Here is an 11,792-nt window from a genome sequence, read left to right on the forward strand (position 1 = left end):
TACTCCAGAATATAGGAGGCTAGAGGGCTTAAATACTTTTTTATCATCACAATTGACTTTTTTCCTTCTTTTTTTTGTGAACAATAACATATATACAAAAAAGCTACAAATTTCCAAGTACAGCACCACAATTAGTTGTAGAACATATTTCAGACTTTCACATGGGTTACAATTTCACAATTTTAGGTTTTTACTTCTAGCTGCCCTAAAAAACTAAAAGAGATATCAATTTAAAATGATTCAGCATTCATATTCATTTGTTAAGTCCTACCTTCTATGTGTAATTCCACCATCACCTGTGATCTTTCCGTACCTCTCATTGGGGTTGTTTGGGCTATGGATATTCTAAATTTTTAATATTGGAAGGGTGTGTCACTGATATGGGGTAGGGAGGTAGAGCTATCTGATGTTCTGGAGGCCTGGGTCGCTTTTTAAAAGCAGATTTCTAAGTCCCAGCCCAAAGAAATTCTGATTCAGTAAACCTGGGGTAGGGTCAAGAATCTGTATTTTTTAAAGTTCTAATAAATAACACAATAGAAAATAAGCAAAAAATAGAAGCAAGAAATTCAAAGAGGAAGAAATATGAAAAAAACGCTAACCAAATGAAAAGATGCCCCATTGTAATAATCAGGGAATTACGCTTAAGAAAACTGAATTACTCAAATGTCTTAACCTGATAATATGCTGTGTCTAAAGTGTGGTTAAGCAGACATTCCCATACATTCTTGGTGAGAGTGTGAATTTTAAAGCCTTTCTGTACAGTATCTTGCTGTATCTATGGAAATTTAAAGTGTACATGACCTCAGAATACTATTTCTGATGTAAAATATTATTGACAGTATCTCCTTTGAAAGACAATAAAATTCACTCTTTAAAGTGTGCTGGATTTTACTTTAAGAATTAAAGCCATTTTGCAAAACTAATCAGTAGTGGGAGAAATAAATGAAAATAACAATGCTATTATAATTCCACCATCACCTGATGCATACAGAAAAGTTGAAAGAATTTTACTCACCACCTAGATTCATACTTAACATTTATTATTCTTGCTCTATCACATATTCATCCATCTACATAGTTATTTATCCATCAGTTGGCCCATCTTCTTTCCTGAAAGCTCCCCATAGGGTGATGGTGGAATTATAATAGCATTGCTATTCTCATTTATTTCTCTCCCACTACTGATTAGTTTTGCAGAATGTCTTTAATTCTTAAAGTAAAATCCAGCACACTTTAAAGAGTGAATTTTATTGTCTTTCAAAGGAGATACTGTCCCATAGGGGAGCTTTCAGGAAAGGACATAGAGCAAAGGCACAAGACAAGACACAAAAATACTGAACTGTAGTTAATAATATGCTTGCTAATGTATCTAAGGGTGAAGTACAGTGATGTCTGCAACTTACCCTAAACCACATAAAAAATGAGAAGATGGGCTGAGTGATGGATAAAGAACTATATAGATGGATAAATATGTGATAGAGCAAGAATAAAAAATGTTAAGTATAGAATCTAGGTGGTGAGTAAAATTCTTTCAACTTTTCTGTATGCATCAGAATTTCTATAACACAATATTGTGGGAAAAATATTTTAAATAATTATTATAGCCAGTTTTGGATAGGTTTTAAAAAACAAATACATGCCTGCATTTGCTGATGGTATTGAAGTTAAATAATCTCTCTAGAGGGTACTCTGGCATTAAAATATTAAATCTGAAAAATGTAAGAATTTACTTGCCCAAATGGAGACCAGAATACTAAGAGAAAGATCCTTTAGCCTGACACCTAAAGCATTTATTTTATAATGCAAAATAAAGCGATATACAAACAAAGATACTTGTAATATTTATTTGTAAAAGTTTAAAAAGCCTTGAATTGTTCCTTGAGCACATTTCAGCCTAGTCCAGCAAGCTGAGATCTTAAAGAGTAACTATTGGGTTCTACAAGTGAAAGTTGTGTTGTTTTTTTTTTAAAAAAGAACTAATTGGAAAATGAAAACTGCAGCATGAAACTGGAATACGAGAGACCAGGGCTTTCCGTGATGTCTTTGCAATTGGGCTTCTATTCCTTGTGGTCTTAGATCTGAAAGAACACCTGCTGAGGCTGTATAAGAATTATCAAGGTCAGATGAAGGTCTGTTAGATCTAGAGAAAGTGAGAACCACTTTCTGAGGCAGTAAGAATGGGTGTAATGGGTCTATCTATATTGTGGGCCTGGAGGACTCCCAAGGGGTCTCTTATGGTCTCCCATTACAGATCATTTTACAGCACCTCTTTTACTCTCTTCCCTCTCATCCCCAGCTGTAAAGAAGGTGGACTATTCAAATCACTCAGATGATTTTCTTTCTTTCTTTGTGGAGGACCACGGTCCAATCTAACCTGGCCTTTCTGATTTGATGAGCTGATCTCTGGTAACACCTGTTCAAAGAACTGGTTGTTTGGAATTTTTTCTTTTTTTCAACTTTTTTATTGTGTCATATAACATATATACAAAGCACAGAAAGAAAAAAGCGATAGTTTCCAGAACACTCTTCAACAAGTAGTTACAGGTCAGATCCCAAAGTTTGTTATGGGTTACCATACCATCCTCTCAGATTTTTCCTTCTAGCTGCTCCAGAATATAAGAGGCTAGGAGGAATAAATACTTTTTTATCATCACAATTGACTTTTTTTTTCTTCTTTGTAAAAAATAACATATATACAAAAAAAGCAATGAATTTCAAAGCACAGCACAACACTTGATTGTAGAACAGATTTCAGATTTTGGTATGGGTTACAATTCCACAATTTTAGGTTTTATCTTCAAGCTGCTCTGAGATACTGGAGACTAAAAGAAATATTAATTTAATGATTCAGCAATCATTTGTTTGTTTAACCCCACCTTCTCCATATAATTCCACTATCACTTTTGAACTTTCTATTCCACTCTTTGGGGATATTTGGGCTATAGCTACACTAATTTTCTCATTTTGGAAGGGGCTGTCAATAATATGGGGTAGGAAGATGGAACTAGCTGATGTTCTGGAGAGGCTGGGCCCTCTAGGTGTCAGACTTATCTGGTCCAGGAACACATCTGGAGGTTGTAGTATTCTGGAAAGTTACCCTAGCACATGGAAACTTTGTTGAATCTCATATATTGCCCTATATGTTCTTTAAGATTGGGTAGAATGGTTTTGATTGGCTTTGGTAAGTTATGTTAGGTAGCAATGTCTAACTGAAGCTTGCATAAGAGTGACTTCCAGATTAGCCTCTCAACTCTATTTGAGCTCTGTCAGCCACTGATACATTATTATTTACATTTCTTTTCCCTCTTTTGGTCAGGTTGGAATTGTTGATCCCACAGTGCCAGGGCCAGACTCATCCTAGGGACTCATGTTTGGCATTTGTTCTAGTTTGCTAGCTGCTGGAATGCAATATACCAGAAACAGAATGGCTTTTAAAAAGAGGAATTTAATAAGTTACTAGCTTACAGTTCTAAGGCCAAGAAAATGTCCCAATTAAAACATGTCTATAGAAATGTCCAATCAAAGGTATTCATCCAGGGAAAGATACCTTGGTTCAAGAAGGCCGATGAAGTTCAGGGTTTCTCTCTCAAGCGAGAAGGCACATGGAGAACACAGTCAGGGCTTCTGTCTCCGTTGATACTGCACATGACGAATGCAGTATCATCTGCTAGTTTTCTCTCCTGGCTTCCAGTTTCATGAAGCTCCCAAGAGGCATTTTCCTTCATTTCCAAAGGTCGCTGGCTCATGGACTCTTTGCTTCGTGGTGCTACAGCATTCTCTGCTCTCTCTGAATCTCTTTCTTTCTCAAAAATGTTCCCTTTTTTACAGGACTCCAGAAACTTATTAAGACCCACCCAAATGGGTGGAGACATGTCGTCATCTAATCCAGTTTAACAACCACTCTTGATTAAATCATATCTCCAGGGAGATTATCTGATTACAGTTTCAAACATACTGTATTGAACAGGGATTATTCTACCTTTATGAAATGGGATTTTGATTAAAACATGGCTTTTCTAGGGGACATGCATCTTTTCAAACTGTAACAGCACTTTTCTTGAGTATTTACAATAATATATATGATATGTTAGGCTGAACTCATGGGACATGACAGCTTTCAATTTAGGCATTTACAAACTTTGTAGGGAGAAAGCAAGCAACTACAAATCCTCACAAAGTCATTTAAAAATGTTTTTTGGCTTTTTATTAAAAGGAAAAGTATTAAGATAGTCCTCTTCTGTTACTGGCCCCAAACTACTCCTGTTTCTAAATTCTAGGCTCATTACTTGGCCTTGCTTAATACCTGTGACAGTCAGAGGCTGTCACCAGGAGGTCTAAGGCAAAAAAGGAAAAGAGTAAAAGGAGCTAGAAGATGGCACCTCTGCTACCTGTAAATTCAAATTCCATTTTTATGAATTGGAAATAACAGTCTCCTTATGATGATGGCCAGTGTACAAACAGTAACGTAAAGGGACGTGTGCTCGGGAGAAGGTCAAAGTAAGCAATGGAGTAGGTTTCAATGGACATATTTGTGGGATTATTTATGGTGTGAGGATGGAGGATAATAAAGCTAAAGGGAAAAGTTGGACTCTGACTGGGTTTAGAGTTCTTGTGAGGGAGGTATAATGAAGAGTGACAACTGGCAAGAGATCCAAGCTGAAAAGATTTATTAGTAATTGAAATCAGATCAGTTTCCTCTGAGACAAATTATTACATTTCAGATAGGTATATATAGTACAGATACATATTTATTGGGAGTTAAAAGGGAATTTGGTACATTAGGAGACAGGAGATTCTACTTCTTCCTCTGAAATAGCAGTAAGATCTTAGGCCATTTGGTCAAACACCTCAAATTCACATTTCTGGTCTACTTTATCTTTTAGAAATACATTCTGAAGTGTGAAATGATAAATAGTTAGCCATTTGCTTTAAAATAATCTCCCCAGGAAGGGGGAGAGAGTGGGGAGAAGGAACAGTGGGGGAGGGCACAAATGAATCAAGGATTAGTCATATGTTAATAAATGTCCTTTCTCTTCCTCACCCCCACATCTAATCAATCACTAAGAACTCTAGATATTATGCCCTAAAAATGTTTGTGTCTATTCACTTTTCTCCATCTTTCCTACCTTGATCCTAAACTAAGTTGCTATACTCTCAAACCTAGGCTACTACAATAGCCTCTTATAGTAGTTCAGCCATATTAGACAGCTCCTGTCCCACAAAAGAGCTGAGGATTGTAATCAGGAAAGATTACAGAACTTTCTAGATTTTTGTTCTTCCAAATTCATGGTTTCTAACATCAGTTGGATCCCCTGCTGCTAGATAATCTGAGTCCCTAATCAACTCCTTCCCGCATTCTCTATGTAAACTGTGTTGCAAATATATTAGTTGCCTACACAAGAACCATTCCCTTTTTCCTTGCTAACAGAATCCTGATTTTTTTTTTTCAGGATGATAATATACCTCGAATCAGGGAATGATTATGGTTGATGTAAACCAATTATAACATTCCCAGTCCTCTGCTATATACATCTGCAGCATTCCTTATAGCTTAAGTTAGCAAATAACAGTCTGGCAAATGAGATATAATAGGAAATATCAAAATTACCATATAAGATGCTGTTTCCAACACCAAAAAGACAAACACAGCTATTTAAATGTCCCATGCTCACCTCAAACTTAACATGTCCAAAAAAAACTCCCATAAAATATATTCCTTTCCATGTTCCATGTTATCTCAGTAAATAGAACCATCATCGAAGCAGTTGCCTCAGTCAGTTATCTGAAAATCCTCTTTCTCTCACATCCATGTGCATGCACATGCACGCATACACACACACACTTAATAATTAAGCCCTATTGATTTTACTTCTTAAATATAACCCTTAAATCCAGCCTCCTCTCCTTTAGGAGTTGTGCTGGTTTGGGTTTGTGGACCCCAGAAAAGCCTTGTCCTTTAATACTCATTCAGTATTGCTGGGTGGGAGTTTTTTGATTATCCATGGAGAAGTGACCCACCCAACTCTGGGTGGTAACTTCTGATTAGATGATTTCCATGGAGGTGTGTCTTCATCCATTCAAGGTGGGGCTGCTTACTGGAGCCCTTTAAGAGGGAAGCATTTTGGAAAGAGCCACAGAACCCATGCAGACCCTTGGAGATGAAGAAGGAAAACAACACCTCTGGGGGAGCTTCATGAAACAAGAAGCTGGGAGAGAAAGCTAGCAAACACCGCCATGTTCACTATGTACCTTTCCATTTGAGAGAAAATCCTGAACGTCATTGGCCTTCTTGAACCAACATATCTCTCCCTGGATGCCTTAGATTGGACATGTCTATAGACATGCTTTAATTTGGACATTTTCACAGTCTTAGAATATGTAAACTTGCAACTTAACAAATTCCCCCTTTTAAAGGCCATTCTGTTTCTGGTATATCACATTCCATCCCCTAGCAAACTAGAACAGATTTTGGTACCAGAGAAGTAGGATGCAACTGCAATTTGCAAATACCAAACATGTTGGAACAGCTTTCCAACTGTTAGGAGATTGTTAGAGAAGGCCTAGCATGCTTTGAAGAGACTGTGAACTCTAAAGATACCTCTGATGAGGGTCTAGACAGAAATGAGGCGTGTGTTGTTGCAAACTGGAAGGAAGGTGATCCTTGTTTTAAAATGGCAGATAATCTGGCAAAATTGACTAGTGGCTTTGGCTGGAAGGCAGATTTTAAAAGCCATGAATCTGGATATTTAACAGAAGAGATTTCCAAATTAAATGTAGAAAGTATAGCCTGGTTCCTCCTCACAGTTTATAATGAAATGTGACAGGAAAGAGATAAGTAGAGAACTGAACTCTCAGGTACAAAGAAACCAGAAATTGATGTTTTGGAAAATTCTGGGCTTCCAGGAAGGGAGACTCCAGAGAACAGTGTCCAGCATGAGGATTTGACCAAATGCAGAACCAGTCAGCCATTTCAGGGAAGGCTAGGATTGGAGATGGAGTTATCCAAGAAGGATTTGGGGAAATTCCTTATGTCAGATGGGCATGATCTGAGCTTACATTTTTTTTGTTAGAAAGCCAACAAGAGAGTTGCAGGATCTGTATAAACAGAACCACTGCCAGTCTGCTGAGAGGGACAGAAAAGGGACACTGGTGGAAAAATAACTTCAGAGGCAGAACTATGGAACTAAAGTCTAGAGTCAAGAAACCTTGGACCAGGAGAACAGACCCACCCAAGCATGTGTAGAGGGTGAGTTTGCCCTGAAGACAGAGGATGGTCCCTCCACCTTCTTGCAGTGGAAGAATGGTGCCATCTCAGGCCTGGGAGTGGGTGGAGCATTGTATTCAAAGATGAGAGACTGAAACTTTCCCCTTGAGATCAGGAACAAGACAAGGATACCCTCTGTCACCACTATTATTCAACATAGTGCTAGAGGTTCTAGCTAGAGCATTCAGTCAGGAAAAATAAGTAAAAGGCAACCAAATTGGAAATAAAGAAGTAAAACTCATTATTTGCAAATGACATGATACTATACTTGGAAAATCCTGTACAAATCTACAACAAAGTTATTTGAGCTAATGATCAAATTCAGCAAGGTAGCAGGATATAAAATTAATGTGCAAAAATCAGTAATTTTTCTATACACAAGAACTCACCTAACTGAGGCATCATTAAGGAAAAAATTCCATTCAAAACAGTATCTAGGAATGAACTTAACTAGGGATGTAAAGGACTTGTACACAGAAAACTACATAACATTGTCAAAATAAATCGAAGATCAAAATCAGTGGAAAGACATTCCCTGCTCATGGATAGGAAGGTTAAATGTAGTCAAGATGCCAATTCTAATCATATTGATCTACAAATTCCATACACTACCAATCAAAATTCCAACAACCTACTCTGAGGCTTGGAAAAGTTAGTTTCCAAATCCATTAGCTAAATGCAATGGATTTGGCTAATAGCTAAATAGCTAAAAGCAGCCTAAAAAAGAAGAACAAAGTGGGAGGAGTAACATTTCCTGATATTAAAACTTATTATAAAGCCACAGTGATCAAAACAGCATGGTACTGGCTCAAAGATAGAAGTATTGACCAATGGAATCAAATCGAGAGCACATAAATGGACCACCAAATCTACAGTTAACTGATCTTTGATAAGAGCTTCACATCCACTGAACTTGGACAAAGTAGTCTTTTCAATAAATGGGCATGGAAGAACTGGATGTCAATAGCCAAAAGAATGAGAGAGGGCCCTTACCTTACACCCTATACAAAAATTAACTCAAATTTGATCAAACACCTAAATATAAGAACCAGTACCACAAAACTCCTAGCAAAATTGTAGGGAGAAATCTTCAAGATGTAGTAATAGGAGGTAGCTTCCTAAATTTTACACCCAAAACACAGGCAACAAAAGAAAAAAATAGATAAATGGGAATGCCTCAAAATCACATGCTTTTGAGCCTCAAAACCATTTGTCAAAAAGGTGAAGTCAACTCAATGGGAGAAAATATTTGGAAATCAACATTGAATAAAGGTTTGATATCTGATATACATAAAGAAATCATACAACTCAACAACAAAAGAACAAACAACCCAATCATAAAATGGACTGAAGACATGAATAGGCATTTTTCTGAAGAGCAAATACAGATAGCTAGAAAGCACGGAAGGGATGCTTATTTTCATTATCTGTAAGGTAAATGCAGATAAAGACTATGATGAGATACCACCTCACACCTATAAGAATGCCTGCTATTAAATAAACTGATATCTACAAATGTTGGAGAGGATGGGGAGAAATTGGGACACTTATGCAGTGCTGGTGGGATGTTTAATGGTACAGCCGCTATGGAAGGCAGTCTGGTGGTTCCTCAATAAAGAAAATATCGAGTTGCCCTGACCCGGCAATACCACAACTCGGTATATACCTAGGTATATACCTAGAAGAGCTTTCAAGTGGTGACACAAACAGACATTTTCACACTGATGTTCATAGCAGCACTATTCTGAATCGCCAAAAGATGGAAACAATCCAAGTGCCCATCAACAGATGAGTGGATTAACAAAATGTGGTATATCCATACAATGGAATATTATGCAGTAGTAAGACAAAATGATGTCCTGAAGCACATGACAAGATGGACGAAACTTGAGGACATAATGCTGAGTGAAGTAAGCCAGACACAAAAGGATAGATACTGTATGATTCCACTTTTATAGCCATGGTAACAGTAAAATCAGTGGCTTATAATACAGAATATAGGGAACCTAAGATAAATGGAAGCCTGAGATGGGTGAATGGTTAGCTAATGAGGTTGAACTTAAATGTAAGGGAATAGATAGAAGTGAAGGCAGTTCACTAGCGGGTCTATAAGTAATATTACTATATTGTAGGTGAACATGATTGAAAGGGGTTGTATAGACCCATGTGTCCCATTAATTAATATTACAAATATAGATAAGTTCTTACATGAGCTAGTGCAAAGGTATGAATCTTGTACAAAATGTGTGTAAGTTTGGGGTATAGGGGGAAAACTGCTGTTGCATGCTATGGCCTATATTTAACAGGAAAACATCAACAGTACCATAGCAACACCAGGGATAAATGAGGAGGGGAGGGACAAGAGTTAAGGGAAGGTTTGGATTTTCTTTTTGGTAAGGGTGTGGTTATTGGTTATATTTCTCTTGGGAACAATGAAATTATCTAAGCTTGAGAGTGTTGATGGATTGTTGATTTAGGGCATTATACATGATGCCCAATGAATAGAGGTGGCTGAAAGATGCACTGACTAAGAAGTAGACTGGTGAATAATGGCATATACATATGATCAAATACAGTGCTGCTACAAAACAGAATGAAGTTGTGAGGTATGCAACATTGTGAATGAACCTGTGGGACACTTGGTGAGGCAAAATAAACCAGAAACAAAGGAGCAAATACTGAATGGTCTCATTTAGAAAATACTTATGAGAAAACAGGGGCCTAGATAGTAAGCTCTTATAGCAGTCACATTTAGTCTGGAGTCGTAATTGTTATTTCTGGATTTTGATAGGCTGTTTTATATATATATATATAATCTGATATTTAGAGACAAGAATGAAGCCAATCAGGTCCGGATTAAGGTAATTCAGAATACAGGGATAAGGAAGACATTGTCTGTATTTTAGAACTCCATCTACTCTTTGAGACCAAAGGAAGAAAGTTTTATTTTGTCCAGAACCTAAATTTTCTGTAGCACATAATCTAACTCAACCTGTCTGGATAGAGCACTTAAACAATCTCAAAACAGGAAGCTCAGAATAAGAATGAGGGCCTTTAATCCTGTATACCTTAATGTAATGCCTGGAAACATCCTAAAATATATTGAGCAGATAATCAAAAAGCATTGGCAAAGTCCCTTGAGGGATGGGAGGATGTTCTAGTTTGCTAGCTGCCGGAATACAACACACCAGAGACGGATTGACTTTTAATAAAAGGGGATTTATTTTGTTAGTTCTTCAGAGGAAAGGCAGCTAACTTTCCACTGAGGTTCTTTCTTACGCGGAAGGCACAGGATGATCTCTGCTCATCTTCTCTCCAGGCCCCTGGGTTCCAACAACTTTCCTCGGGGTGACTTCTTTCTGCATCTCCAAAGGCCTGGGCTGAGCTGCAAGTGTTGAGATGAGAAATGTCGAGCTGCTTAGGCTGTGTGGTCTCTCATTTAAGCACCAGCTAATTAAGTCAAACGTCCCTCATTGCAGCAGGCCCGCCTCCTAGCGACTGCAGATGTAAATCAGCAACAAATGAGGTTCACTACCATTGGCTCATGTCTGCAGCAACAGAACTAGGTACGCTCACCTGGCCAAGTTGACAACTGAATCTAACTACCACAGGGATAAATATGGAACTATTAAACTTTACCATCAGGGAATCCCCTGATACTGTGTCAAACATTAGTGACACCCAAATCAATAGGCCAAGCCCTTGATCTTGAAGCTTATTCTTGTGAAGCTTATGTAGGTAGCAGAGAGGTTAGCCTACCTACAGTTATGCCTAAGAGTTACTTCTGGAGGACCTCTTTTGTTGTTCAGATAAAGCCTTGCTCTCCCTAAGCCCAACTCTGCAAGTAAAATCATTGCCCTCCTTGCTACATGGGACATGACATCCAGGGGTGAAAGTGTCTTCAGTGACAAGGGAGATGACTCCCAGGAATGAGCCTGACCCTGGCACCGTGGGATCAACAATGCCATCCTGATCAAAAGAGGAAAAAGAAGTGTAACAAATAAGGTGTCAGTGGCTGTGAGAGTTCAAATAGATTCTAGAGGCTACTCTGGAAATCACTCTTATGCAAGTTTCAGTTAGACATTGCTACCTATCATAGCTTGCCAAACCCCAATCAAAACCATTCCTACCAATCCTAAAGAACGCATAGGGTGTTATATAAGATAATACAAAGGTTCCATGCACTAGGGTAACTTTCCAGAAACCTACAACCTCCAGATGGGTCCCTGGACCAGGTAAGTCCTGACATGCAGAAGGAATAGCCTCTCCAGAACATCAACTAGTTCCATCCCTCCCTCCCATATTATCCGCACCTCTTTCCAATATCAAAAAGCTAGAATGGGCATAGCCCAAATACCCCTAAAGAGTGAGAGAAAGATCAAAGGTGATGGTGGAGTTATGCAGAAAAGGTAGGATTTAACAAATGAGTATAATTGCTGGATCATTATATTGATATTTCTTTTAGACTCCAGTATCTTAGAGCTGCTAGAAATAAAAACCTAAAATTGGGGAATTATAACCCATACCA

Source organism: Tamandua tetradactyla, chromosome 25 (genome assembly GCF_023851605.1).
Source record: "Tamandua tetradactyla isolate mTamTet1 chromosome 25, mTamTet1.pri, whole genome shotgun sequence".
NCBI classification, from domain to species: Eukaryota; Metazoa; Chordata; class Mammalia; order Pilosa; family Myrmecophagidae; genus Tamandua; species Tamandua tetradactyla.